This window comes from Limanda limanda, chromosome 4 (assembly GCF_963576545.1).
Source record: "Limanda limanda chromosome 4, fLimLim1.1, whole genome shotgun sequence".
Lineage (NCBI taxonomy): Eukaryota > Metazoa > Chordata > Actinopteri > Pleuronectiformes > Pleuronectidae > Limanda > Limanda limanda.
This window is the reverse complement of record NC_083639.1, coordinates 21,846,074-21,872,214: the sequence shown is the minus strand read 5'-3', so window position 1 is coordinate 21,872,214 and position 26,141 is coordinate 21,846,074. Positions and strand designations below refer to the sequence as shown.

Below are 26,141 nucleotides of genomic sequence, written 5' to 3'. Positions count from 1 at the left end.
TTCCGCACAACGTAATTTCCGGAATCTCACATTTCCGGACCTCAAACTTGTTTCATAAAATAAGTTACAAGCAAGTCCTCTGTCAGGTCAAGCAGCTCCAGCTCCGTCAACAGCCTTTGTCTGTTAGTTGCAATCGTTCACTGTGTGTGAGGAAAGCCGGGAGGGGGTAAATAAACTAGCGTGGACTTCTTCTACGCACAAAGAGGTAGGCTTCTCTAAGCTCGTCTTTCGTTGCGCCACCTACTGTTCTGGCGGTGAATTGTTTTCAGCACCCACAGCCTTCGGAGAAGCATAAATTAAAAAGAGTCGATGGGATCCGTGCGTCCCCCCCCTCGCAACGAAGTCGGAGTGGCATATTTCGGCATTTACTTGTATCAGTGCTTAAAAAAAGAGGAAATTCAAACCCAATTTCATTTCCACTGTACAAACTCCCTGTGTTGATGAAGATCATGTGATACGACAGAAAGCTCCAAAGCAGTTACTCAATGGACCTGGTGCAGAGACTCCGATCTCAACCGCTTTTTCCAAGGTCAAGAAGGACCTTGGAACTATGAATCTAGTTCTCCATCCATCACCCATCCTGCTGTAGACCAAATATCCCTGTATGGAATGTGTTAATTTATAAGTTGCGTATGTTTTAGGGTGTGTTGCGTGATTTTGTGCTGCTTGTAGAAGTGTGCTGTTCTTCGGTAATGTTTGCCAAGGTGGTCCCTCAGATAAACCAGGCTCTGTCCCAGCATATTGCCAGGCTTGAAAAAAAATATTTTTCGTTTCAAAATAAACAGCAAAAAAACTAATAATAATAAATGCAGACATTCCAGCTGCATACAACACATTCATTTCATTGAGATCAGCTTTTCTATTTGATCTTTGTTCTTCTATGGATCTTTTTTTATATTTTTTATAAAAGCTTGGTGAGGGTCACTGCAGGCTTTCAAAGCTTACCAACATATGATATTAGTGAGGTTATCAGATTTTTCATTTTTCAATATGGTCTCTGCGCAGTCGTGTGAGCCCAGATTACTTCCAGTTTGTGCTCCATTGGATGGTGGATGTCGCTGGTGGGAATCACAAAACAGGGTAGTGATCTCTGTAAATGGCTTTTCTCTAAACCACAAAATCAGGTTCATCTCCTTTTCTTCCTTCTGTGGAGTTTCATCCATATACACTACATTCTGTCTGCAATGCTGCACACTGTGGTGCTGTCATGTTTCTCCTTGCATTTGAGATGCATGTGGACAAAATTGTTGGTACCCCTCCGTTAAAGAAAGAAAAACCTACAATGGTCACTAAAATAACTTGACACAGACAAAAGTAATAATTAGTACAAATGTAGTGAAAATTAACTAATAAAAATCAGACATTGCTTTTGAATTGTGGTTAAAAAAAAAAAAAACTAATGAAAATGGCCCGGACAAAAATGATGGTACTCCTAATTCAGATATTTTCTGCTAGTGATGGTCGTAACCAGAGGACATTACTCAGCTTTTAAGGTTCTGAAGGTTTGTTTGTCATGTGTTCTCTTCAAACAATTGGCTTACCAAAGAAGATATATAAATTTGTTCCCATGCCTCTCTTTGCTCTTAACTTGTGGAATAAGCCATGCATGTTTAATGAAGCCTGACCATCCCCTGTGATGTTGCCTGAAGTAGTCACAGCACTAAGCTCAAAGTAATTGTAGATCTTTTACAGTTAGTATACTAGTAGTGAAGTTAAAATGTCTCATCTGTTTATTGTGCGTGATTTCTGCCCTCGCAAGTATTGAAGGGTGAATATGTAAGGAAATGGCAATTAGCTTCCTGTTGTTTTAAAGACTGCATGGTTTGACTTGGTGCATGTTTACAGTGCATATTGCTCTGGAGTGGCCCTCTGTTCAAATTATATCTGCATATGGAGCCAAGTGTTCTCTATAAGATTGTTAATATGCATTGTGTTGCGTGAGAGACCCGGAGGATAATCTTTCCAGTCATTTAGTTTTGCATGACATTGTATATTTTTCAGGCTACAGGGTATTAGGAAGTAATTCATTTGAACGACTCACACGGAACAATCTTTAAAGTTTCTTACTTTAAAATAAGAAACATTTTTATTCTCAGCAGTATTTTCACCTTGTTTTTCAGGGCTCTCTCTGTATGTAGACAGAAGTTAACCTATAAGAGCCATACTGTGGGCTAGCCATTCACTTTCCCATTTTAAATGCATTGTCCTCACATCAGTTGGAGGTTGCTTAATTCAGTTCACGGTCTGCCTGATGCAACAAAATATGAATTTCCCCCTGGCTCACGTTGATGTTATTTTGTGCTGAGATGCATAGAGAGTGGCTGGTTTACTCAACCCACGATACCCTTGACAAATGGCAGCTTTGCCTCTGAAGTGTGTGTGTGTGTGTGTGTGTGTGTGTGTGTGTGTGTGTGTGTGTGTGTGTGTGTGTGTGTGTGTGTGTGTGTGTGTGTGTGTGTGTGTGTGTGTGTGTGTGTGTGTGCGCACTTGGGTAAACATCCAACAAGAGGACAAACAAGCCAACAGGGGACATTTTGAAATTCTGAAAAAAATACATTCCTAAGTGTAGGAAAAAATGATTGACATTCAGAGCTCATGAAAACTGATCAGGTGTTTATTTCAATGATTCTGTGCTACTGCACTTTACTCAAGTATATTTCTCTACAAATAACATTTACATCTGTGGTCAATGGTTTATTTTGTTTACATATACAGACTGTCCTTCAGAGTAGTGATTTTCATCCTCATGTAAGTTATGCTCTCAAGGATGTGAGTCTGGACGGCCTTCAGCTTGGTCATGAGCCCCAGGTTCCTGTCTGCAAGTTCTGTATTCTCCGTTTTGACACTGGCTAAGATGTGATCCTTTTCCCGGATGATCTGTTCCACCTTCTTCTCGCAAGCTTTCATCAACTCTGTTTTGTCCTTCTGAGTCTCGGCCTGCTGGACTAGGAAACGAGCATTCAGAGATTTAACTTCTTTGTCCTTTACTGTAAAATTCTTGTCCATCTGCTTCTTCTCTGACTTAAAATATCCAATCACATCCTGCTCCTTATCCTCCTTTTCCTTGAACTGCAAGTTGCTGTCCGACAGTTCCCTATTCACATTTTTTAAGCTGGCAATGACTTCATACTTTTCCTGTTTGATCTGCTCCACCTTCTTCTGGTGCTCTTTAGTCAGTTCATTTTTGACCTTCTGGGTCTTAGCCTGATGGAGTCGAAGACGAGCTTTCAGTGACTTCACTTCTTTCTCCCTCTCTGTCAACCTCTGCTTGATCTCCTTCTTCTCTGTTTCCAACCCTCCCTGTACACCTTTTGCAGCCTTCAGCTGACGGTCAAACTCATTCTTGGCCCTGACAAAAGTTAACTTTAAAGAGTCAATCTAATCGTTCGTCTGATTTTCCCTTTTATTGAGTCCATTGTTAGTCTCCTTCGTCTCTGTTTCCAGCCCTCTTGCCAGAAAGGCATCAATCTCATCCTTCATGCTCTTCTTGTCTTTGTGCCACTCGCTGTACCTGCTGGGCCTTTTCGATTTCAGAGCCTCCTGAGCCAGCTCCATGTTTTTTGTAATTTAGCTCCTGAATTGCTCCACAGAGAACCCCTCTATTTTGGAAGGAGATGTGGTTCAAATGCCTTAAAGACACAAATATGCATAGAAAACTTTAAACCACAGTCTCATCAGTTTGGATTCACACAAAAAGACTGAAAGTCTTTTACCTTTATACTGATTCACCTGCTGAATTCATTTTGGTCTTTTACAGGCCTCTTTTTTTGAATAGTATTTAAAAAATTAAAAAAAACTTGTTTTCCTTTGAAAAACTGTAACAATAAATCACTTTCATCAAATCAGATTAATTTTCATTAACCAGTTCACCATGTCTTAAAAAAATTAAACACAGGAAATTATGTTTAACATGTATGTGTTTCTGTTAAATACAGTCACCCAATATCATAGCGAAGTATCCTTAAGAGCAGCTCCACAAAATCATCAGAGTTCATCAAGTTATTATAACATACAGACAGCAAATTAACTTGAGTCTAAATGTCGGACGGCTAGTGGGCATGACGGCTATGACTCAGGGGGTGGAGCAGGTCGTCCTCTAACCAAAAGGTCAGTGGTCTTCCAGTCTTCCCCTTTCTGAATGCTGAAGTGTCCTTGGGTAGGATACTCAACCCCAAATGGCCCCTGATGGCTGTGCCAATCTTATAGAGAAAATTATACACTGTATAAATGTGTGTGTGAATGGCAAAAACTGTAGTGGTCATCAAGACTGGAGACGCCATACAGACCATTTAATGTGTAAAATTCCTTCCCTCTCTTGAAAATGACTTTGTTACCACACTGTTTGGTTTTTCTAGATTAAGAAAAGGTCACTGTGACCTTTCCGCTGACCACTGAAATGTAATCACCTAATCTTTGAGTCCAAACTGATCAAAAGTTGAAGAAATTCAATCAATTTTGTTTTGAAATACAACATTTTAAGGCCACCTTGACCTTTAACCGCATAAATCTAAGCAGTTAATCAGTGAGCCCAAGTGAACATGTATGTTGCTATGCGTCCCGGGGTTTGAATTCTACAACACTATTCTGTTTTACAAAGCTGACATTATATAATATCTACTGGAAAAAGAACAATTACACTCAAATCATTCAACATGACTCCTTCAATACCCCCCCGGAGCTGTGGTCTGGTTAATTTGATACCGGCTCACTCTGTCTCCTCCCAAATCATGACCTGACATAATTAAACATGTCATTGGCCATGCTGCACTTTTTCTGTCTCTCTTGCACCAACAGTTTAAATCTGTGTGTGTACAAAACTTCCGCTGAGATTGTATTGAATTTGTTAATAACAGTGTCGTTTGGGGATTTAGTTCTCTCCACATCCCCTTTGTTTGTTTGTTTGATTGTCTGTTGTTTCTTTAGCTGTTGTTTACTTTGTAATTAAAATCCTTTCCAAATTTCTGCAGTAGACCGTAGCTGAAGAAAAAAAAGAAACAGAAGTTGCAGATTGTGCCTTGCATCTGTGTCATTATTTGGGATTGTGACGCAGCGTTCAGCACATTTAGGTTTATGGGATTTATAAATACCAACAATGCCTGACATTGGAGCAGCGGGAATATTTATAGATTTCCGTGAATACTCTGCTCCACTTACATTCATTTGAACACAAGCAGACATTCTCCTTCACCCCAGTGGGTGGCCTTTATTGAACACATCTTGAAATGCTAATTACCTAATGTGTGCTCTGTTTCCCGCTGTTGTTTTGTTCTTACTTTATACAGTAGTCATGGGATTTGAGTTAAAATGCTGTTAGATAATCTGCACGTTGGGAAAATGAAAATTAAGCTACTTTAACGGTGCAGGTTACTGATTTTACAGTCCAAAGCTAGTTTACCAGATATGAAAAAAGTGAATGCTGGGTGCGGCTGTAGAAGTGCTCTCTGTATTGTGAGCAAATTGTGTGCATCATCCTGGGTATCTCTCGTTCTTGGACACTACATATTTACTATCAATGTTCATGTGCTGATTGTGGAGAGGATGTTGGAAGATGTCTAATTCTTTTGTTTCTAAACCAGTGTTAGAGATGTTACAATGGAGTAATGTGGCTGTTCCCCAGCCAGGGAGTGTACAATGAACTATGCTTGGCAGTACTTACTTAGTAAGATGATGTTGTCATAACACAGATCTTAAGGCCATGACACCTCCTCTGTAGAAAATACGGAGTATCTGGAGACTTCCGGGTTAAATTCATCCTCTTCAACACTTTGAGAAAAATAACAACCATAGCGTTATTTACATTTGACGCTTATCCTTTAAGTGTCACAATTTCACTCCTACTTATTAACACATTTAACACTGTATGAAATGTTGAGATATAACTGTCAACACAGTGTTGATTTTTAATTAACTCCTGCTAGTTTTATTTCAATTTACACATTATTTACTCATTCACAAAATAAAAAGTACAATTGTATTACCTTTTTATGTTTTGGAATTGTTTTTAAACTTTTCCTGGTCCAGCTTACACTTACATGTAAATCAAATAAAATGTAAAATATTGTAGGGGAAAAAAACACAACTAACGCCATAATACCATATCAGTTGTTTATAATTTAACAATTGAAACCATCAACTTCGTAAATCCACAGTGCACTTGACTTGGTAAGGCCTGTTCATCCAGGGTGACGAAGAACATCAACATGCTTCTAAAATTCACCTTTCTTCAGCGTCTTCTCTTTCAGTTTTGACAATTCTTTATATAGTAAAATCTCTCTTGCAAGTTCCCCAACTTTGTGCTAGTGCTCTATTAAATTGCTTGAGGTCTCCCATGAGTTCATGGTAGTTTATAATTGTAGATTTCTGAAATAAAGTGCAAACCTTTTGCCACCCTTTCCGTAATGCTGCTTCTTCAAAATGTATGATAGTGAGATTTTGTGTTTTTCAATCAAAATAATTCACTGTACACTGATGAAAGGATTCATGTCTCTCTCCCGGGAAAATAATATCTGTGTATCCCTTAGCATTCAGGTCTGATGCTGAAAGATTTAACAGTGAGGTGAGCAAGCAGTTTAAAGCAATTAACATTTTTAGTTTAAAAATTGTGTTTTTGTCCGGGTATTACTCTATGATAAAACATAAGAGCTGCAATAGGATATGTGATAATTAGCCTGTTACAGTCAAACTAATTAACATCCCTGATTTCTGCTATTGGATGTAATTGTATTATCTCAATTATTGTCTTCTTGTCTTTTAATTTCCGCCTGGGCTCCCAAACCTCCAGCATTTTGCCTGTATCAGAGCTAGTGGATGTACGACGTACAGGGCCTGAGCAGACTAGTGCTCCTTTCCCTGGGCTAAAGTTGCCAATGATGGGTAGGCAGACAGGGAAGGAGTGCTAATTCATCACTGTTAAAGGCTGGGTAATAGGGCTGCGCCAGTGGCCGGGCTATCACAGGCCTGCCGCCTCCAAAAGGCAGTTAATTAACTTTCCATCGGCTGTGAGAGGATGCATGAGTATGTGTGAGCTCAGCTGACAGTCCTGGATGCGGCCTGCGGAGCGTGGATATGTGAAGTCCAATCCCCAGCCCTGCTGGAACGCTAAGCTCACTGGCAGGAACCACACTGGGAGTTTCTGGAGGACATATTGCCACCCTGTCAGTTTAGACCTGGATCCACATAGATAAATGCCCAGATTATTTGCATAACGGTTCTTTCAGCTTTCTCTGTGCATGCTTTGGGGCCTCTGAAATATTTAGTTTTGCTGAGAATGAAAGTGCTGAGTTTCTCTTTGTGTCACCACCAAACTCCACTTGACATCAGATTTTCAGCACTCAGTAAAACCATTCAAGATATTACTTTATTGCGCTTCACTGTGTTCAATAAGACAGCGTTCTGTTCTTGTCTTTTTTTTCCAAATCAGAAATATGATATGATAAATTCTCAAATACCAGATATGGCTCAACTGGGCAGAGAACCAGGCCTTTACTGGAAACGCTCTTATATCATTTAAGCCTTTAGTCTCAAAGTAGTTCTTCTTTTTTAGGGAGATGTTCAGGCCTGTTGGTTATAAATGACAAGTCCACACTAATTTCTTTCTTACTTTTTATTTTAAGATTCAAAAAGACGTTGTTTCTAGAGGATATAATGTTGTTAAAAGCCTTGAAGTGTGATTTAAGACACTGATGCTCACTTAATACACATGGTGGAACCTGAAATATTCTATACAACACATTTTTGACAATTTAAATTGTGGACACTGATTGTGTTTTTATAAAAACTGTGTTAGGATTTTTTCAGTTAGACCCCCAATACAAAATTTCACTAACACCACTCCAGTTTCAAGTGTGTGGATTTAGAAGGATCTACCGGTACTAATAGATTAAATAGAACATACTCATTGGACATGTTCTCTTGCTTCTACAGTATCCCTAACCCACATTGAGCATTGTAAAGATTGAGTCATTGACAGTGACATTGACTTTTCAACAGCCTTGAAATTAAACATCTTTCTTTACTGGTTGACTTTTAATGTGAAACACCTGCAGGAAGTCGTAAACCATTTACAACTCCCCAAAATAGTAAACATTGTACACAGTATTGCACATACCAGTGTAGACCTCTCTATAAAGTTCTCTGACCATGTAAGTTCCCGCTCTGTGGCATTTAACTGCAGCTATTTAAAATCCTAAAACATTTGGACTACCACATTTGCTGCCGCTTTAATTGTATGAGTTGAAAGCATGTATAATGCATGGTTCTGGGCGGATGTTGTAACCTTTTTAAAGCAGGGTTAGGGTTTGGACTAAAAAAGAACTTGGAGGGTATTTTGAGGCCACATTACTTGCTGTGCAGTTGCTGCATGGTTGGTAGATGCTGTGGTAATCATCTTTCAGGGTTACATCTGATTACAGAAGTAAACTCATAAGTCTCATGTTAATGATGTTTCTTTAATCTATCAACTTTTTTTGTGACTCAGTTGCAATGTTTCTGAGGTCTCACTATACCAAATAGGCTCTCAATCATACACAGTAATTTCACTCTATGTGACGCCTCACATTAAACTGATCAACACTGTACTGTGAATAGCCTCTTTAGTGATAGCCATCACTCCAGCTTCATAAGCACACTAAGAGGAGATGAAAGTGAGTGGCGTGATTAGGGTTTGAGTGTGTTTTTCTTTCCCTGCAGTGGCCTTCATAAGGATTGCTGTAAGTTCAGTATTCAGGACCCAATATGCATATGTAGGACAAGGCAGGTAGGTTCGGTGATGAGTAGTTATTGCGAATTGTAACCGGCTTACTGAGACTCTGGGTGGGTGAGCAGGCAGGCCGGTAAACAGAGAGACCGAACTCAAAAATACTCCAGTAAACACAAAGGAACTAAGCAGGAACACTAGGTAACAACAGGAAGCAGGACTGAAGCAGGAGGTAAAACAAACAGCAGTGCAAAACAAGACCGCAGAGATGAACAAAACACAAGGTTTTCAGAGAACATGAATAGACAAACTGGCAAAAAGGACTGGGAAGGCTAACGAAGCCAGCGATACACGGAAACTTGTGTTGCCTTGAAATGAGGTCATGTTTATTGTGTTCTGTTCATGAGAAGAGTCCATATCAACCCCCCCCCCCCCCCCCTTGTGATATTCACAAGCTTGGAATTCAAGCTGTGATGTGTCTGCTGATGTTTTCAGAAATAACAAAGGAAAGGGAAGGTTATTTTATTTTGAATGATAAGTTACTATGCTGCAAAGGTAGCTGACAAAGAATTTATTCCGCAACCTTATCTTTGCCCTCTATCATTATGTCTTTGGATTTACTACATCTCTTTGCATCTATGTAAGCTTGCATTATTGTTAGCCTCTGTGAATTCTAGTCACCGACAGTATCATTAATATTAATGTCAATGTTGCAGTTGCCTAGCAGCAGTGTTCTCACAACTTGATCACTTGTACACCAAGCAGTGTCTTAATCCAGGATAAGCATCCTTCAGAGGATGCATTGCGTCACAGCGGTGTGGCTAGGCCGTATCTATTCAAAGTTTCCTTCAGATGCAGCCAAAACATGCATCCTTCAATCCTTCAATCCCCTCCGGCCCAGCCTGTCCCAGGATTCATTGCGCTTTGGTGACAAACTGCTTCCAGAGGTAACTTCACCAAACAGATAATAGTGCACATGTTAAAAATTAGGGGGCACTAAAACCAACACGCCATACCAACGGGACGAGCCAATCACAGAAATCCTCTGCAGACCAGACTGTCTCATTTCAGGTTAGCCTTTGCGGTCTACCCATCCCCTCGCCCTCTTCATGGTCTGGGTAGACTTTGTCCTACGAAGGATTGCAGCTCGTGAATTGAGACACAGCTCAAGTTCACACAGCATTTCATATCTTAACCAGCAGCTCCTGAGTTCCACTTGAAGGCATCATGGTACACAGGTGAAACACATAAGGTTGGGTCAGATAATGGCTGTATTCAGATTGTCCACAAGTTCACACACCCACCCACTAGTGTGTGAACTTGGGTGGACTAGTGGCAGAAACTTGGACTATGGGCAGAAAAGGTCTCTGGTTTGTCTCTGGTTCGTCTCTGGTTCGACTCCACGCAGAAACAACAAAAAGACGAACCTGGATTGATCTGTCCAAAAATCCAAGAGGATTCTCCCTACCCTGTCTAGTGCCCCTGAGCAAGGCACCTTACTCCCCCAACATCTGCTCCCCGGGCGCCGTACATGGCTGCCCACTGCTCTGTGTGTCCTGCACCAGATGGGTTAAAAGCAGAGGTTAATGTGCATGTGTTTGGGACAAATAAATGTATCTTAATCTTAATCATAGGGTTACGTAACAACATATTGCTAACAAGCTTGAAGGCATCATGGTACACAGGTGAAACACATAAGGGTGGGTCAGATAATGGCTGTATTCAGAATGTCCACAAGCATTGAAATTATCATTTTTAAAATCCTGCTCAGACAGATGATGATAGAAGCAACAGCATGGCCAAAACAGTTTAGGAGTATCAATAGTAGTAGCGAAGTGCCTATGTTAAACATACCAGCCTTTACATTCTGAATACAAAAGCTGATGGACACCTGACTATTGAGTGTACTCAAGTTGGTTAATAAATCTGACACAAAACATGACAGCAAAACGATAACGCTGACAGTGCTTCTTAATCTTGAGACAGGTTGCAATCTATGATGGTTTAAGTTGATTGATGGAAGGTACAACTTCTGGGCACGTTGTGGTGTCCCTCATGAGTTAAGTAATGCACTATGGATATAATTTACAGTTAAAAGAAAATAGTTACTGGATACTGGAATTCCCCCAAAGGGACGAATAAAGTATCATCTTATTTCATTTCTTGTCATCTCATCCCATTTATCTCATCTAAACTCATCTGATCTCCTCTTAGGGAGTCAAATAAGCACACACTCAAGATAAGAAATATCAAAACTACTCAATAGAGTGCATACCTTTGCCAAGGTCCAATAATCCACTTAAATTCTACCAAGCTACAGCAAATTGCACACACTCATCGATACCAATCTGAATATTTTAATTAAGATTCACACCCACTCAAAATGCTATATGAAGTGATAAACATTTAGCTGGATCTTCCTTCTGATCCAGAGCCACACCAAAATGGTATGAGCTATCCCCTGACCCAACCTGCCCCTTTCCAACAAGTTCAATCTATCAAATAGTTTTATGTGTGATGCTGCTAACCTACAGAGAAAAAAAATAAACACTCATGAAAACACAGAATCCTTGGTAAAGGTGATACAACTTAAAGACAATCTGTCAAAAAGTCACTTGCAGATCAATACACAGAAGTGTATTGTATCGAGTCAGTGTTTTTTACTTTATTATCATGATAATCTTTTTTCAGTTAAGCTGACCAAGGAGCAGTTCCCAACTCCTCATTCCTCCCTCCCTCTCATGTGATGTGCAGAAGCCAATCGATCATGAATTTGGCTCCGCTGGATATTTTTTTGTGCTCCTCTTGGGAGTTCTCAGCGTTGAAGCAGACTCTTTGGGCTGAGGTTAGGCACTGCTGATAATTGCATGGGTGTTTGCAGGGTGAGCTGCACCCTTGGCCCAGCAATAGAGACATTGATCCCCCTACATTCACTTCATTAGCCCCAACCAGATGACATAGAAACCGCTCCACATCAAAAGAGCTGCATGAAATCAAACTCTGCAATGTGTTGCTTACTAGACTGTTAACAAGTGCCCAGCTGGTGATACTGACACAATATGTTCACCACCCACGTTGGATTTGTTGCTGCCCAGTTTCTGTTGATGGCATTAAAATGAGTAAAGCAGCGAGAAACCATAACTTTTCCTATTTATTTCAATTAGCATGACTTTTATTTTTACCTCAAAGGCTGACCATTAAAGTAATAACTAACTGAGGTGATTATTTACTGAACTTATTTTCTGTTTACATGCTCGCATTTTATTCATGTTAGTTGAATAGAAAAAAATGTTTTCTTTTAGCCTTTTGAAACATCAATTCTTTTTTACTCTTTTTCATCACCATTATATATGCAGTCTTGTACTGATACATCCTTATAGTATGTTGAACAAGCTGACCTGGACTCTGAAAAAGAGTTCACTAACAATCCCTGCAACAGAGAGGTTGCTTGAATCCTGGCATATGGTCATGCCATCAAGTGATCATTTGATTAAAGGTTCAGTGGGTTGAATCTAGTCACATCTAGTGGTGAGGTGACATGTTGCAGCTGAATACCCCTCATCTCATCCCCAGAAACTGTGGTAGCCTTCAATTGTCATAAAAAAACAAAAGGTGTTTAGTTTGTCCAGTTTGGGCTACTGTAGAGAGGACCTGCTCCAGATGTCAATAGAAAGTATTTAAATATAAAGGGTCCATTCTAGGGTAAAGAATTCAATAATTTGAACAATTTATCTAGAAGAAGTTTGTAATTTGAGATTAGAGGCCATCTGGCACAGTGGAGTTTGAAATGTAATCCCATTCTTTTCACTTACTCAGTTTCAGCACCGGTTTTGGAACCGAACAACATATTGGATTTTCCTGCAGGCACGCTGTGTTATTTGCTCTGATGCTGGTTGACAGCCAGATATTGTCCATGAGACTCATATGGTGGCATTTGTTTTTGTTGAAGGTGGTTAGTATTGACAAAATAGTCCCCATATCTTTTTTAAAAACATAGCAAAATCTATAACCCCAGCAAAGACCTGATGGACAGTTTAATATACAGATGCAAGTCTCATTTCTTCACTCCAGCCATACTTCCATTCACCCTATTCAACAGTGTTGTTGTTCATTAGAAGCCTAGTTTTCCTTTATAGTGGTCATTAGCTGCATCCCTACCAGCAGCTCCCATAAAATAGATTGGCTGAGGATCAAATAATCCTAATCTATGTTGTACATTTTTAAGTTAATTAATGCAAAAAAGTATGTTACTAAATTTTGAATATATATTATAGGACATATACAAAACTCCCCCTACCTGTTCTAAAATCGTGAACAAGGTCGGCATCTGCTTGTAACTGTCAACAGGTGCCAGCATCAGCAGGTTTAAAGACATTCATTAAGATACAACATGTTGCGTTTCAACATCAACAAATCATTTCCATGTTAATTTGGAATCATTACTTTAATTTTTGTAAACAAACAAGACTATTGCCAGGAACACAGCTTTTGTGTGACTGGGATCCCAGAGATTCATTAGCTGGATTGTTTCTTCTTGTTGTAGTTGTTGTTGTTGTCGTTGTTGTTGCAGGCAATCATCACCTTCTCTTTCACCTGCATAGTCTCAGTTTAGTGAATCTGCTGTAGTATAAATTGTGATTAGATTGGATAACTTAAGTAATAGGAAACAGTTATGTTTAATCAAACAGGTCACAGCAGACCACCAAAAAAACACACACTGCCAGCAATAGCTAACACCCGAATAAACCCAGGTGCCAAAAAGATAGCTGTTATTCAGTCACACACACACACACACACACACACACACACACACACAAACACACACACACAAACCTGCACACACACACACAGATACAAAACAATAAAACAAGAGTCAGCAGCCATTAGACCGTATTTAATTCTAATATCCACATGCTCACAGTAGCAACGCTAACATGCTCAACATGAAACATAAATGTTTCAGATTGCGTGCTAATCCATCAAATAGATGTTAGGAGAGTTCACAAAATTCTCCAAAATGTTGACCTTCAAGTGGTGCTGAAGGAATTGTCAACGCATCTCCAATATCCCATGGGTTAATCCTATTGGCATTATGTAAATCTGTAACAAATATTCAAACCTGCGTCAGTTTACAATGTCACGGTGGCCTGAGAGGAAAAGTCAGATGACCGCACATAATTCATTGTCTGAGGACCGTGACAACATTTGTAATGGCAATTTCTAAATGATCCACTGAGGTATTTCAGTCTGAACAATAATGGTGGACAGACTGACAGACCAACAGAACACATAATCTTCATGTCCATACAACATGACATAGCATTAAACAAGGTACTCGCCACAAAACTTGAAAAACAATAAACATACACATTTGGTATGAATTCCATATGGACTGAAGCAGAACATTTTCTGAGGATTACATGACGTCTACTTATGTTCTGTAACTGTTCAATTGGAAATTGATTATGGTCATCATAGGTTTTTTTTCTTAAAAAACACAGCTTTCTGTTCTCACTTGTGACTTTTGTGATTTATAAATGTAGCCCATCAATTCCTTGTCATCACAATTAATGTGGCCTTTAATTTGTCATTATGATAGCCACAATATCACGTAGAAATGCTCCAGGACACTGCTGAGCACGGTGGAATTAGCCTCGGCTTGGTTTGAAATAGTGCCTCAGTGCCTGATTTAGGGATTGGCAATTTCCACATACATTAATCATCACTTTCAGCCTGAGGCAGAGTAGAGCTGGGAGCTCAGCCACAGCCTCTCCTCAGCACCAGGAGCAACAGTGGATAATATACAATATTAATAATATACTGGATAAAAATATTTGACACAGAAATACAACAGCTGTAGAGTTTGTCTTTTTTTGGGGGGCCAGACCAATGTATAAGCTGTATAGACGTCAGCTAACAAGCAACTGTACCATTCACTTTCAGAGGTTAAGAGATACCAGGTTAGTGTGCAATCATAAATGTTTCTACATTTTTATGTAGCCTCCAGTATCCCAGCTAGCTGTTGTGATTAAGTGCTACCCTTCACCCACCCTACCTCATGTGGATTAAGATAAAATAAGGTAAGATAATCCTTTATTAGTCCAACCATATCCAACCAAATTTGCAATATTACAGCAGCAAGAGTCCAAAATAGGCATCAGTAATAATAATTTACAGGCAATACTTAAGAGTAGGGAAAATATAAATGGAATTTAAACTCATATACACAGTTGCAACAGCTGATTAGTTTTTGAAGTGACTGATTCATGATGACTCTAAAAAAGGTCGTAAATCAGAAAAATATGCCCATCAAATTATCATCAGACCCAAGGTGAAACCTCCAAACGTCCATACTCATTGGCAGTATGGCAGTGAGTCATTTGTCTTAGATTTCTATGATCAATAAACTATAACAACAGTAACAGCAATCAATCTGCTTTCAGCAGCATTATTTCAAATGATGATCCACAGTCGTGTAATACCTCTCTTCTTATAAAATGTATACAGCACTTTATCAGTTGAACACATACATATACTGTGTAAAAAAACATTTAACATTTGCATGGGTTCGTTCTAAACTTATTTTGGAACTTTTTGAAGAAATAAATGAAGATGGCCAATGATTCATTGATCGATTGTAAATTCTCATTAAAAATCTGGTAAATAATTTATGAGAAAGGTTTCTTTATTTCGGAAAAGAAAAATAATGCGTACACACCAATTCCATTTCTCTTTTCCATAATCAGGATCAATGTTCAAAGTCTAAACCTTGATTTGACGTCTGTTTTAAAATTGATTGGGCAGTCACACTGTGCTGATGGCATCAGTGAGGTGTACATGGACAACAAGCTGAATTTACTGTTAAGTTTTAATTAGATAAAAGCCTTTCTAATACAAGCATGTCCAGAATCAAGGCCTGGTTCTCTCTGCTGAGGTAAATAAAGTCCATAGTTACTGATTCAAATAGTACAGTTGATCCTGTATTGGAAAAATTAACTAAGTATGGTTGAAACCTATTTTGTAGTTGAAGAGTAACAGTATGCATCCCTGTCTAATAACTGTATGACCTGAGCTGTTTTATGGTCTGAACTGTTTATGACATGAGAACTGCCAGAGCCTTTTGCGACTTAATTACCCACCAGAGGAAGGAGTGTATGTCTTCTTATCACCTTAGGAAACACATGTGAATCAGCTGTTGTGTTTAGATTCCTCGCCTTTCCCCACCTATGAAACCAGTCTGTATTCTGGATTGGTTCAGAGAGACAGCCCTAAAGTCCTCATATCAGATCTGTGCATTTGACTGTTCTCCATCTTCACTCTGAGATCCTTGTAGTTTCCCTGTGTTGATCCTTTCTGCAGAAAGCCCCTTATTAAATACACGTAGATAACTTTGTTGTTTCCAGCCTCTTGTATCTCCAGATTTCCATCACAATCCTTAGTACAACGATGCATGCAGATTGTGTTAAAACTGTCATAGAGAGGGGTTTTTGATATTTGGTCTGAAAACAGTAGTTTCATTTTTAAATTTACAATTTTAAAGTTTAACCTGCTGCTGTCACTTCAGAAATATTTTTGCTCAGGAATCTGAAGAGACAGCAGTCGTTGAGGTGTAGACAAGTTTTTGTGAATGACCAGTATCTGCGCAAATAAAAGCTTGAATCAAAGCAGCCGAAGAAAACCAAAGCACGAAGATGAATCAGTGTGGACATGTCTATCGGTTAATGGTATTACTCATGCTGCCCCTCTATCTGCCCTTTGTGACCAAAGGTCAGCCTCCACAGATTAAAACACTTAAAGTTGAGCTTGGCTGACTGCAGCAGTATGCAGGCACTGAACTGAGGCCCCGTGAACAAAGCCCCTCTCTGTTGCACTTGTGTTTATGCGTCATAGAGCCTGATCATATCCACGCCACTGCTGCTGTCTGCTTGGTGTCGAAAGTAATTAGTGATGGATTGTTTATCAGAGGGAGGGAAGGGTGTTCCTTAAACAGCTTTGACTCATAACCAGAAACCCACACAGATTTGACATGAACACGCACGCACACAAACACACATCCCTCTCGCTGATGGAAGACCAGGGTTCAGTATGAGCTTCCCCCTAATGACGAAGGGGTGTGTTGCAGTGTGAAGGGCTGTTATTTTCTGACACGGGAGCAATTTAACACATCACGGCACATTGTGAATTAAAGTAAAGCAGCCGATTCTTTTCCTCCCTCAGAACAAGACTCTGATTATGAAATCTGACATAAGACCCAGCTGCTGCCAAACTGACCTTTTCTACGAGTTTGAATGACTTTATCCACCTCTGTCTTTCGGCATAATTTGTGTCTCCTGGGTGTTGGAAGAGTTCTACAAAGCCTCAGACCCTCTGTACTCTCTCCTCTCTATCTGTCTCTCCGGCTGTCACTTTAATTTCAGTTCCCTGGCTCCTTCATCGTCCTCCATGTTACTCCATGAAAAATAACCATTTGGCATTTGCTCACTGCTGCTAATTACCACTTCATGTCAACCTTTGTGGCTCTCTTGTACGAGGTACAACCTCCACCAGATGATGAAAGAAGTCATTTCCTTGCAAATACAGACCCACAGTCCTCTCTGCTTCATTAATATGAAAGCAATAACCACGAGCAGGAATTTACCTGTGATGTTGTAGCCTACGACAGTGAATCTAATTCTCCACATGTTACGTAATTCTCTGGATTCCACTTGTGCTCTCTTGTTTGCTTGCTTATCATGTGTTGCTGCGGCCGCTCATCTTGATGGCTGGATTTGACCTGTGCTCCCTGATAGGGCGAGTACAGCTCAGCTTCCCTACCCTCAGGAGAGCCAGCACGTGAAGGAACAGTGCGTCTTCCTTTAGTCGTGTGTGTGATAGGGGATGACAGACAGCTGGAAAGCACATCCATTTGTATTGCCCCCCATGACTGAGGACGGCACCGCGTGGCATCGAGGAGAAACTTGCTGCAAACTGAAAATAAAAAGCAAAGAAACGCTAAGATTTACTATTCAGAAGCTTTCTTCTGAAGGCCTCAACTCACCGGCCTGGGAAAAACTGAAATTAATGAGGCTCTATCTGAGTTGCAAGATTCTTTATGGAGCCACTAAATCCTGCTTATTAAAACAACACTTTGTTCCTCATCAAAAGACATGTGGGGCATTTCACAGGGAGGAGAGAGTGAACAAGGGTGCTTTATGTTTTGGCTACAGGGCTAATATCTTTGTAATTGGTGTTAAGCAGCTGCTTGGGCTTTACATATTGATGTGCTGTAGCTGCAGCAGTAGGCGTCCCAGCCGCCTCCCGATCACAGGAGGGTTTTTAGGCAGCAGGCCTGCGTGGTCTTTCCACCTCAGATCTGCGGGAGGGTGTTGATCTCACTAAAATGTGCTTCGATGTGCCTTCAGGGAGGAGAGAAGGGGGCTGCACCGAGCTGTAATTGATAGATTGATGGTTTTACCCCTCCGGTGCCTCAGGGAAACTAACATACCCAGATATCCCGCCCCCATACTCACACAAATAGTAAAGCATTCGCGTCATTTAAACACCGGCAGTGAGATGCTGAGATTGTTCGTCGACTTCAGTGACTTACCTTGAAACAGATTTACAGCGTTGCACATTGTATCATTTATTTATTTTAGTTTTTTCTTGTAATCAGTGTGATTTGTGTGTGCAAGTGTGTATTGATTCCTGCCTCCGCCACCACTCTGGAGGTTAGTTCATGCCAAAGGGGGTAGTGGCCTGGCATGGCATCAGTCACATTATCTGGTGCAGTTGTAATCAGCTAATCACTGACCGCCAATGTGCTGCCTCACATGTTTGCTGGACTCACTGTCATGCTTTCCTTCCGGGGGTTTGCATCACAGCTGGTTGCCAATAAAAAAGCATGGGGCGTGGTTTAGTGGAAGAAGAACTGAAGCGACAAAATCGTAATAAATCGAATGATCTACTTTGATAATTTAGGCTGAATGCCACTCTTTGAGTTACGTGTGAACCTATTGATGCGTCTTTCTCTAGATCTTCTTTGGACCAAAATGATGTTCACATAATAACGTGTGAAGTTAAATGTTCCCGTCAAATGATTTCAAATGGCACAGGTCATCCTATAAATAACTGAAAAAACAGTGCCACAAATCTATAATTTAAAGCTAGAGAGAGATAAATGAAAGCAGCAAAAAAGACACTTTTTGTGAACAGAAAGGGTTAAACATAGTTTTTAGCCTTCTCCTGCCTGTCAGTCAGTCAGGCCCTGGGTACACAGTGCAATAACTGTCGGCACCTTGCAAACTCCTACAAACTCTTTGAAAAATTCTAACTTTTAAAAAGGCATCAGTGGGGAAATGTTACCGTTTTCTGTGAGAAGCAGATAATTTGAAGATACAGCACGTGGCTGCCATTAGATAGCAGTAATACTCATCATCCATCCTGTGAGCATGCTGATGAACAGCCAGGTCAAGATAATGTATTCTTCCTCTCTGTCTCTCTCTCTCTCTCACTATCTGCAAGTTGCTGTATAAACACATTTTTTTTTCTTTCCTCCCAGCCAAAGGCAGATTTTGGCATATTGTTGTGCAGGCACAGGGCAAATATACAGTATACAAAAGGTTATAGACAGCCCTTAGTCTTGTCTCTGTCAATATGTAGGGTTTGCTTATGCGAGCAGGGCAGCATAGTAATGAGGCTGCGGGCCACAACAAGGCCACAGTGAATAGAGCAGTCTACAGTCCTGTCGTCAGAGCCCTTGCCTCTATTTAACTGATATTCTCTCTGTTCGCTGATTTCATAAGCAGTGTCCTTTTGAATCAGAGGAAAAACTCACATCTTACCGATATGATGCTGGAGGACACATAATTAGATTTTGCAGTTACATGGTTTAAAATTGAATGTTGTTATTGGATAATTGCCTCCCTGTGGGAAATTCCCCCCGAAATTTCCTAGAAATTTGAATTTTTGACTGTTGTAATCAAAATACACACACGCTTGATGTGCATTTAGTTGGAGTACAGGCTAATTGAAGCACTTGGCAGATACGACAAGATGCATGCTCTCCCCGAGAAGCTCCAAGGCAAAGTTTACCAAACATGGTCGTTCTATGAAGCAAAGTGGAGTGTCAAATGACTACAGTATATCAACTTATTTAGCTGCTTTCTTAAAATATGTTGTGGGATCACTATGAGGTATTATGGTATTGTTTTCTTTGAAGCACTGATAATATCTTTGATCTTGACTGTGTATTAAATCATGTCGTAGGCTGTTCTTTCTCTGCCCTTTATCCGATAAAGACCTGGCACAGTTGAAATGTCTGCATTTTCAGTCTGATATACAAAATATAAAATTAAAATAAAGTTTTGTGGCACCTGGCCTAGATGGAGGACGGGATGTCGCTGGTCTCAGCCAAGGAGGTTCTGTTTTTGCAGTAATGGACACGTTAGAAAAGTAACGGCCGCTTGGGAGAGTATGACTCGGTTTCAAATAGGCTATTAGCTGCCAAAACCCTTGGTGTTCCTTCATTGTGGTAATGAAGACAGCAGATTCAAACCAGAAGGTCTTTACGATGTCTTTGTCCTGCTCCAGGGCTTCTGAGACTTTTCGGCAGCCTTTTAAGATGGTGCTGTGCAGCGTAACAACGTCATGCTGTCCATGTTTGTTTCTGCGCGATAAATATCCTATGCACCGTGTAGCCTTGCTGCTGCATTGCAGGAAAAGGCAAAGGCTCTATCGTTTGCATCCTGATGGTGGATCTATATGAAAAATATGTCTCACACTGTTTTATACTGTTCCTCTGCTACTCCGATGAAGGACTCTGACAGTGTACAGCTGTGTTTTTAAACCCTGCCACATGGAGATTGTTTGACTGAGCTTTATGTTGGCGAGTCTGTTGAAATCTCATCCTTGCTTACTCTGTGGGAGGGTATGTGCGTGTAAATACTCAACACATCCCAGCTGTGTCGTGTAAACTCAATCTAGTGTAAATTTAGCTCATTTCTTAATAAGAATCTTACTGTAACCTTAGTTCGAGTGATAATATGGAGTAGGAAAGTCTTCCCTGTCTTTCAAATTCATGCAAAGAGTGCATAGAATCCCTCTCCCACTGTGGTGGTGAGGGTAATTTAAACCCCCCTTTTGGGATATTTGACCAGTAGTAGTCATGGTTACAGACGAGAAGGGTTTAAGGCAGTTTCAGAGCTCAAGGATGGTGACGGAAAACGAACTTGTGTAAAAGCAGCGAGATAATGATGAAAGTCCTTCATAAAGCAGCGGCAAATGAAAAGAAATAAACTATGGCTGTGTCAAAGTGAGGAGACTGAGTGCGGCTCCACTTAAGTAAATTAGTTAGAAGAGAACACATTCCCACATGCAGCCAGTGGACAGCTCAGAGCAGCCGGACTGGAAGCGCCTAAGGAGCTGTGGGTGCTCCTTTCATTTTCAGTCTTCAATTCACACTGAGGAAACAGACGCTCATCTGTAGTTCACTTTTTTCTCTTGGCCCAGATTAAAGTCCCATTATGTCTTTTGTCACACCTGCAGTTCTTAAGGGCTCGTTCCGCTTTCTATGTGTCTGCTTTACTTCCTGTTTTACTGATGTCCAGGAACTCTTATGTTACCTTGTTCCCACTAAGATTTGTATCTTGTATGATCCTGCAGTGTTTCTCATTATATAATCTAAACTGTGGCGGCCTGCTGTATTCTAATTTGTCCTGCCACAGTTCCATTTTGAACCAAAAACATGTTTTTACACTAATAACATAAGAAATTGTTAACTTGGTCTTTTGCTCCATTGCTGTATTGTATAGTTTTTTAAAGCACAAACAAACCAGAAACTCCCAAAAAACTCAATCCGCTGCCTTAAAACGCAGGAAGCTAGCTTAAAAAAAGGCCGGAATCAGACAGGATGTAACTTCAAAATAAACCTCAAAGCACGCGTTAGTCAAGGACAAGAGCCAAAAGTGTTGATTGATTTCAGTCATGAGAGTTTTATTTGTTGGGCGCTTTTCAAAAAACAGGAGAAAACAAAAGGAAACATAGAAACACATAAATGTGGTTAGTGATAAAGTAAACATGATGGTCAAATAACTAACAACACAACAACCAATGAGAGGAATTCACAGTGCCGCCCATCATTTATGATGGACAGCTGATCTCTGTGCGGAGCAGAAACATCATGACGAAAAAAGAAGTTTAAGATTTACACACAGAATCTGAATCACTGCTTTAAATGACTCAAGTCTATTTGAGTTTACAGAACTCTGCTGTGGATCCTGGATAATAAATCCCAACTCCAGCATAGAGAGGCTGAGTGAATGTGGTCTGGACTCTGTGGAGGAGAGTCATGGTGTTAGAGACGCTGTAGAAGGACAGAACGCCTGCACTGTGATCCAGGTACACTCCTACTCTGGAGGACAAAGGACCAGACACTGGAGTGTTGATCCTGTTGTAATAAAAGTAATAACTGATTCCATGACAATACAATGACCAAGATTCATCATTTGATCCAAATTCACATTCATCTGAGTTCCCTGCTCTGCTGATATTCTTGTATGTGACTGCTACACCAACTCCTCCTATCACCCCGAATTCCACCTCCACCTCCCAGTAACAACGTCCAGTCAGTCTCTCTCTACTCAGGACCTGAGGCCTAACAGTGAATCTCTCTGGATGATTAGAATAAGACTGTTCTTTTCTCATATGTGTCACTTTTCTGTTTACCTCAGATAATAACACATGTTTGTTTGCTGTGTTTGGATCCAGTGTGATTTCCTGTGAATATTTTAAGAAGTCAGCTCTGGTCTTTGGCTCTCGTTGTGGCAGTAAAACATCCACTTGAGACACAATCTGTAAAATATCTGTCTCTGTCTCACCCAGAATGTCCTGTAGTCGACCTCTGACCTGTGACACAGCCGCTGTAACGTCCTCAAAGTTCCTCAGAGGACGAGTCCTGATGCTGGATGAGATGGTAGATTCACTGAGTGGTGACAGTGAGGGGTAGATGTGTAGAAACTGGTTGTGATCCTCTGTGTCTGCGAGCTGCTTCAGTTCATGGTCTTTCCTCTTCAGCTCAGTGATCTCCTGCTCCAGTCTCTCCTGAAGCTCTCTGACTCGACTCACTTCAGTTTCCTGCTGGGATCTGATCTGCTGCTCCACATCAGAGCTTCTTTTCTCCAGCAGACGGATTAGCTCAGTGAAGATCTTCTCACTGTCCTTCACTGCTTTATCAGCAGAGCCATTGACGGCCTCCTCCTCCTTTTGAAGCAGCTTCACATCTTTCTCTGTGTCCTGGACTCTCTGCTGGATTGTTTGTCTCCTCAGCCCGAGCTCCTTCTGCCTCTCAGTCCTTTCTGCTGCAGCTGACACCGTGTCGTGGTCTTTATGTTCCTCCACAGAGCAGAGATAACAGATACACTTCTGATCAGTGCGGCAGAACATCTTCATCACCTCATCGTGACGAGAGCAGATTCTCTCCTGGAGCTTCTCCGAGGGCTCCACCAGCTTGTGCTTTTTAAATGGAGGTGACTGAAGATGAGGCTGGAGGTGTTTTTCACAATAAGATGCCAAACAATCCAAACAGGACTTGAGAGCTTTCAGTTTTCTCCCAGTGCAGACATCACAGGCCACATCTTCACGTCCAGCATAGCAGTGATCAGCAGGAGCAGCTTGGAGTCCAGTCTTCTTCAGCTCCTCCACTAAATCAGCTAACAGGGTGTTTTTCACCAGGACGGGCCTCGGTGTGAAGGTCTGTCTACACTGAGGGCAGCTGTAGCTTCCTTTATCATCCCCATTGTCCCAGTGGGTGTTAATACAGCTCTTACAGTAGCTGTGTCCACAGCCAGTAGTCACCGGATCCTTCAGTACATCCAGACAGATCGAGCAGCAGAATCTTTCCGTGTCCAGTTAATTTTCTTGTTGCGCCATTTCAGCTGGTGCAAGAGACTGTTGAACAGGTTGACTTCCTCTGAACAGAAACAGATCTCTGCTCACCCCTCTCTAGTTCACTCCCTGCAGTGACTCATCTCCCACAGTTCACAGCTTGTTGTTCACTGGTTCTTACACTGACACACCTGTGAAGGGAGGAGACACAGACATGTTCTGGGAGGAGCTGGTTGTCTATGAGGAAGAAGTTGTTGGTTTTCCAGGATTTACTGCAGTTTACTACGATGAGCTATGGTTGTGAGTTTTTATCTGTGTTACCACATCTCAAAGTGAATAGTTGCACTGGGAACTGTCACATACAGCTCACAACAGCACAGGTTTTAATATTCACATTCTTCATTTTATGTATGTAATGTATCAGTCATTTGAAAGTTAAGTGAAAAAAAAGGGTCAAGGATCTGATGTAGAATTAATAGGATTCACTGCTGAGAGCTGAGCTCATGCTCTGTTCATATGCCTCCTCCCTTCTCCTGCCTCTTCTTTTCCCCAAATCTCAGCTTTCATTTCTACTTTTATGTTCTGAATGCAAGGGATGTAGCGATGGATTTCTATAGTGAACTGCGTCATTTGCACAGCAATGGCATAAAGCAGATCCATTCATCGTTGTGCCCAAAAATTGAATTGCCATGTCACTCAAATTCAATAAGTACACGAGTAATCCTGTCTTGGATTTCCAAATGAGAGAGGGAGAATGTCAGTATTAAGATGTTGTCAGGCACCGCAGCGGTAAAAAGAAAGGCAGGATTGAAACACACAAGGCTCAGATCATCTCCTCTTTGAAAAGGGAAACACATTATTAAGTTATTTTAACCATCTGCTGACAGGCTTTAAGCTTGGGTGCAGCAGATTTGGTTCAGCAGCGTTAAGTGTGAAGCATCCAGGAGGCGGAGAGGCAGGGCTGTGTGTGTGTGTGTGCGTGTGTGCGTGCGTGTGTGTGTGTTACATTTATATGTATGAGGATAATACTAACATCGCATTACCACGCTGTCAGTAGACGCCTCTGGACACCTACAGTTACCTACTTACAGTTCATAGGTGTCTCACCCACAAGCTAAATTTAAGTGTGAGCAGGTTTGTATGCTATACTCAAATTGGAAGAAAAATGAACAAATTCACATCATCTCTCTTGCCAGATGTGAACAGCAGAGACGATTTATACTGGTTCCAAAGTCTGGTGTCGTTTTTTTTTGCCCAATGTCGCAGAGAACAAAGCTCATAAATATAGGATCAAAGTTCATGCAGCAGATCTCAAACTTGATCACACATTCTCCTTTACTGTCAAAACTTGGCAACTTGACCACTGTTAGTCCGGTTAGAGATTAATGTGCGTTGGAGGCAGCAAGTGAAGCTTCGAGTCTCAGGTAGAGATGAGGCGGCGGCTGTAAAGGTCAGGAAAGTTCAATTCTGTCTTAACTCCACACTCTCGGATTTTTTCTTCTTTTATTCTTATCTCAGCCCCTAAATTTTACACACTGCACCTTTAAGCGACATCACTTGAGGACATTTATCAGACTTCACACAGCTGGAGTCATCGAAGTGTCACTTATGCAGTAGCACTCCCCATCACCCGTCAACAGACTTTGATGTTTTTTTTACCAGAGAGATAAAGAATCACATCCATGACATATTGAGAAACAAGGAGGCTCACAAACAGTCAGTGCAGTCACATCCAGTCCTGCTGTCATATTCACTACTGGCTGCAGCTATTTCATTTGCTGTCATCTCATCAGTGTTGCTAATAGAGCGGGTTTCTTTTAACCATGATCACAAGCTTTTACTAACTCAAGTTAAATGATAGGTGCTGATTTTGTTTCTTTCTCTATTTCAATACTGTATCTTAACATATTAACATAAGCTGGAACAGTGGCTTTAGCAGATTTAATGTTTTGAATTGTCTTTAGAACAAACTTGTCTCCCTTTATTTCCGTTGCGGAGCTATTTGGCAAAAGGAACACATCCTGGTATTGTCTGGTATGAAATTGTCTCTAAATGGTTTGGTTTGTATTCATAAAGTCCTTTTCTAGTAAGATCTAGGAAGACGGTTGTGGCCTTAACATAACTAAAATGCTTACACGATGGTGACGGTTGAGAAAATGCCCATATTTATATTTGACCTAATATTTTATATGATCCAACGTTCTTTTGAAGCTTCCAAATGCAAAATTGAAGGCAGAAGTTATGAAAGTAGCTGTTAGTTTTTAACAATGGTTATTGTTCAGCAGTGGATGAAATGAATAATGAGTCAGAGCTGATGAATCAGTGGGTAGGTTTCTGTTTGAGTGGAGAGGAAGAAACCAAAATGGTTTTGTTGTGGTTCACCCTGAGCAGAGTTCCGACATGTGTAGCAGAGCTCTGAGAGAACAGAGGAAACTGCTCCTACTGCTCTGCATTCATTAGCCTACTTCCAAATCTCTTGTTTTGATCCACTGTAGCTGAAATGTTATGCACACAGCGTGACCTCTTTTTGTTTGAGTAAAGATTCAGCCCATGTGGAAGGAAGCTCACGTTTTCTTGTTTCCCCAAA

The 26,141-nt window shown here is 40.8% G+C and overlaps 1 protein-coding gene and 1 pseudogene across 5 annotated transcripts in view; one reads left to right on the top strand and one right to left on the bottom strand.

Annotated features, from left to right (window-relative positions):
- Positions 1-26,141, top strand: part of iqsec1b (IQ motif and Sec7 domain ArfGEF 1b) — a 197,341-nt gene that overhangs the window by 70,717 nt on the left and 100,483 nt on the right. The gene's annotated exons all lie outside the window — the stretch shown is intronic.
- On the bottom strand, positions 21,917-23,599 carry LOC132999894 (tripartite motif-containing protein 16-like; annotated as a pseudogene).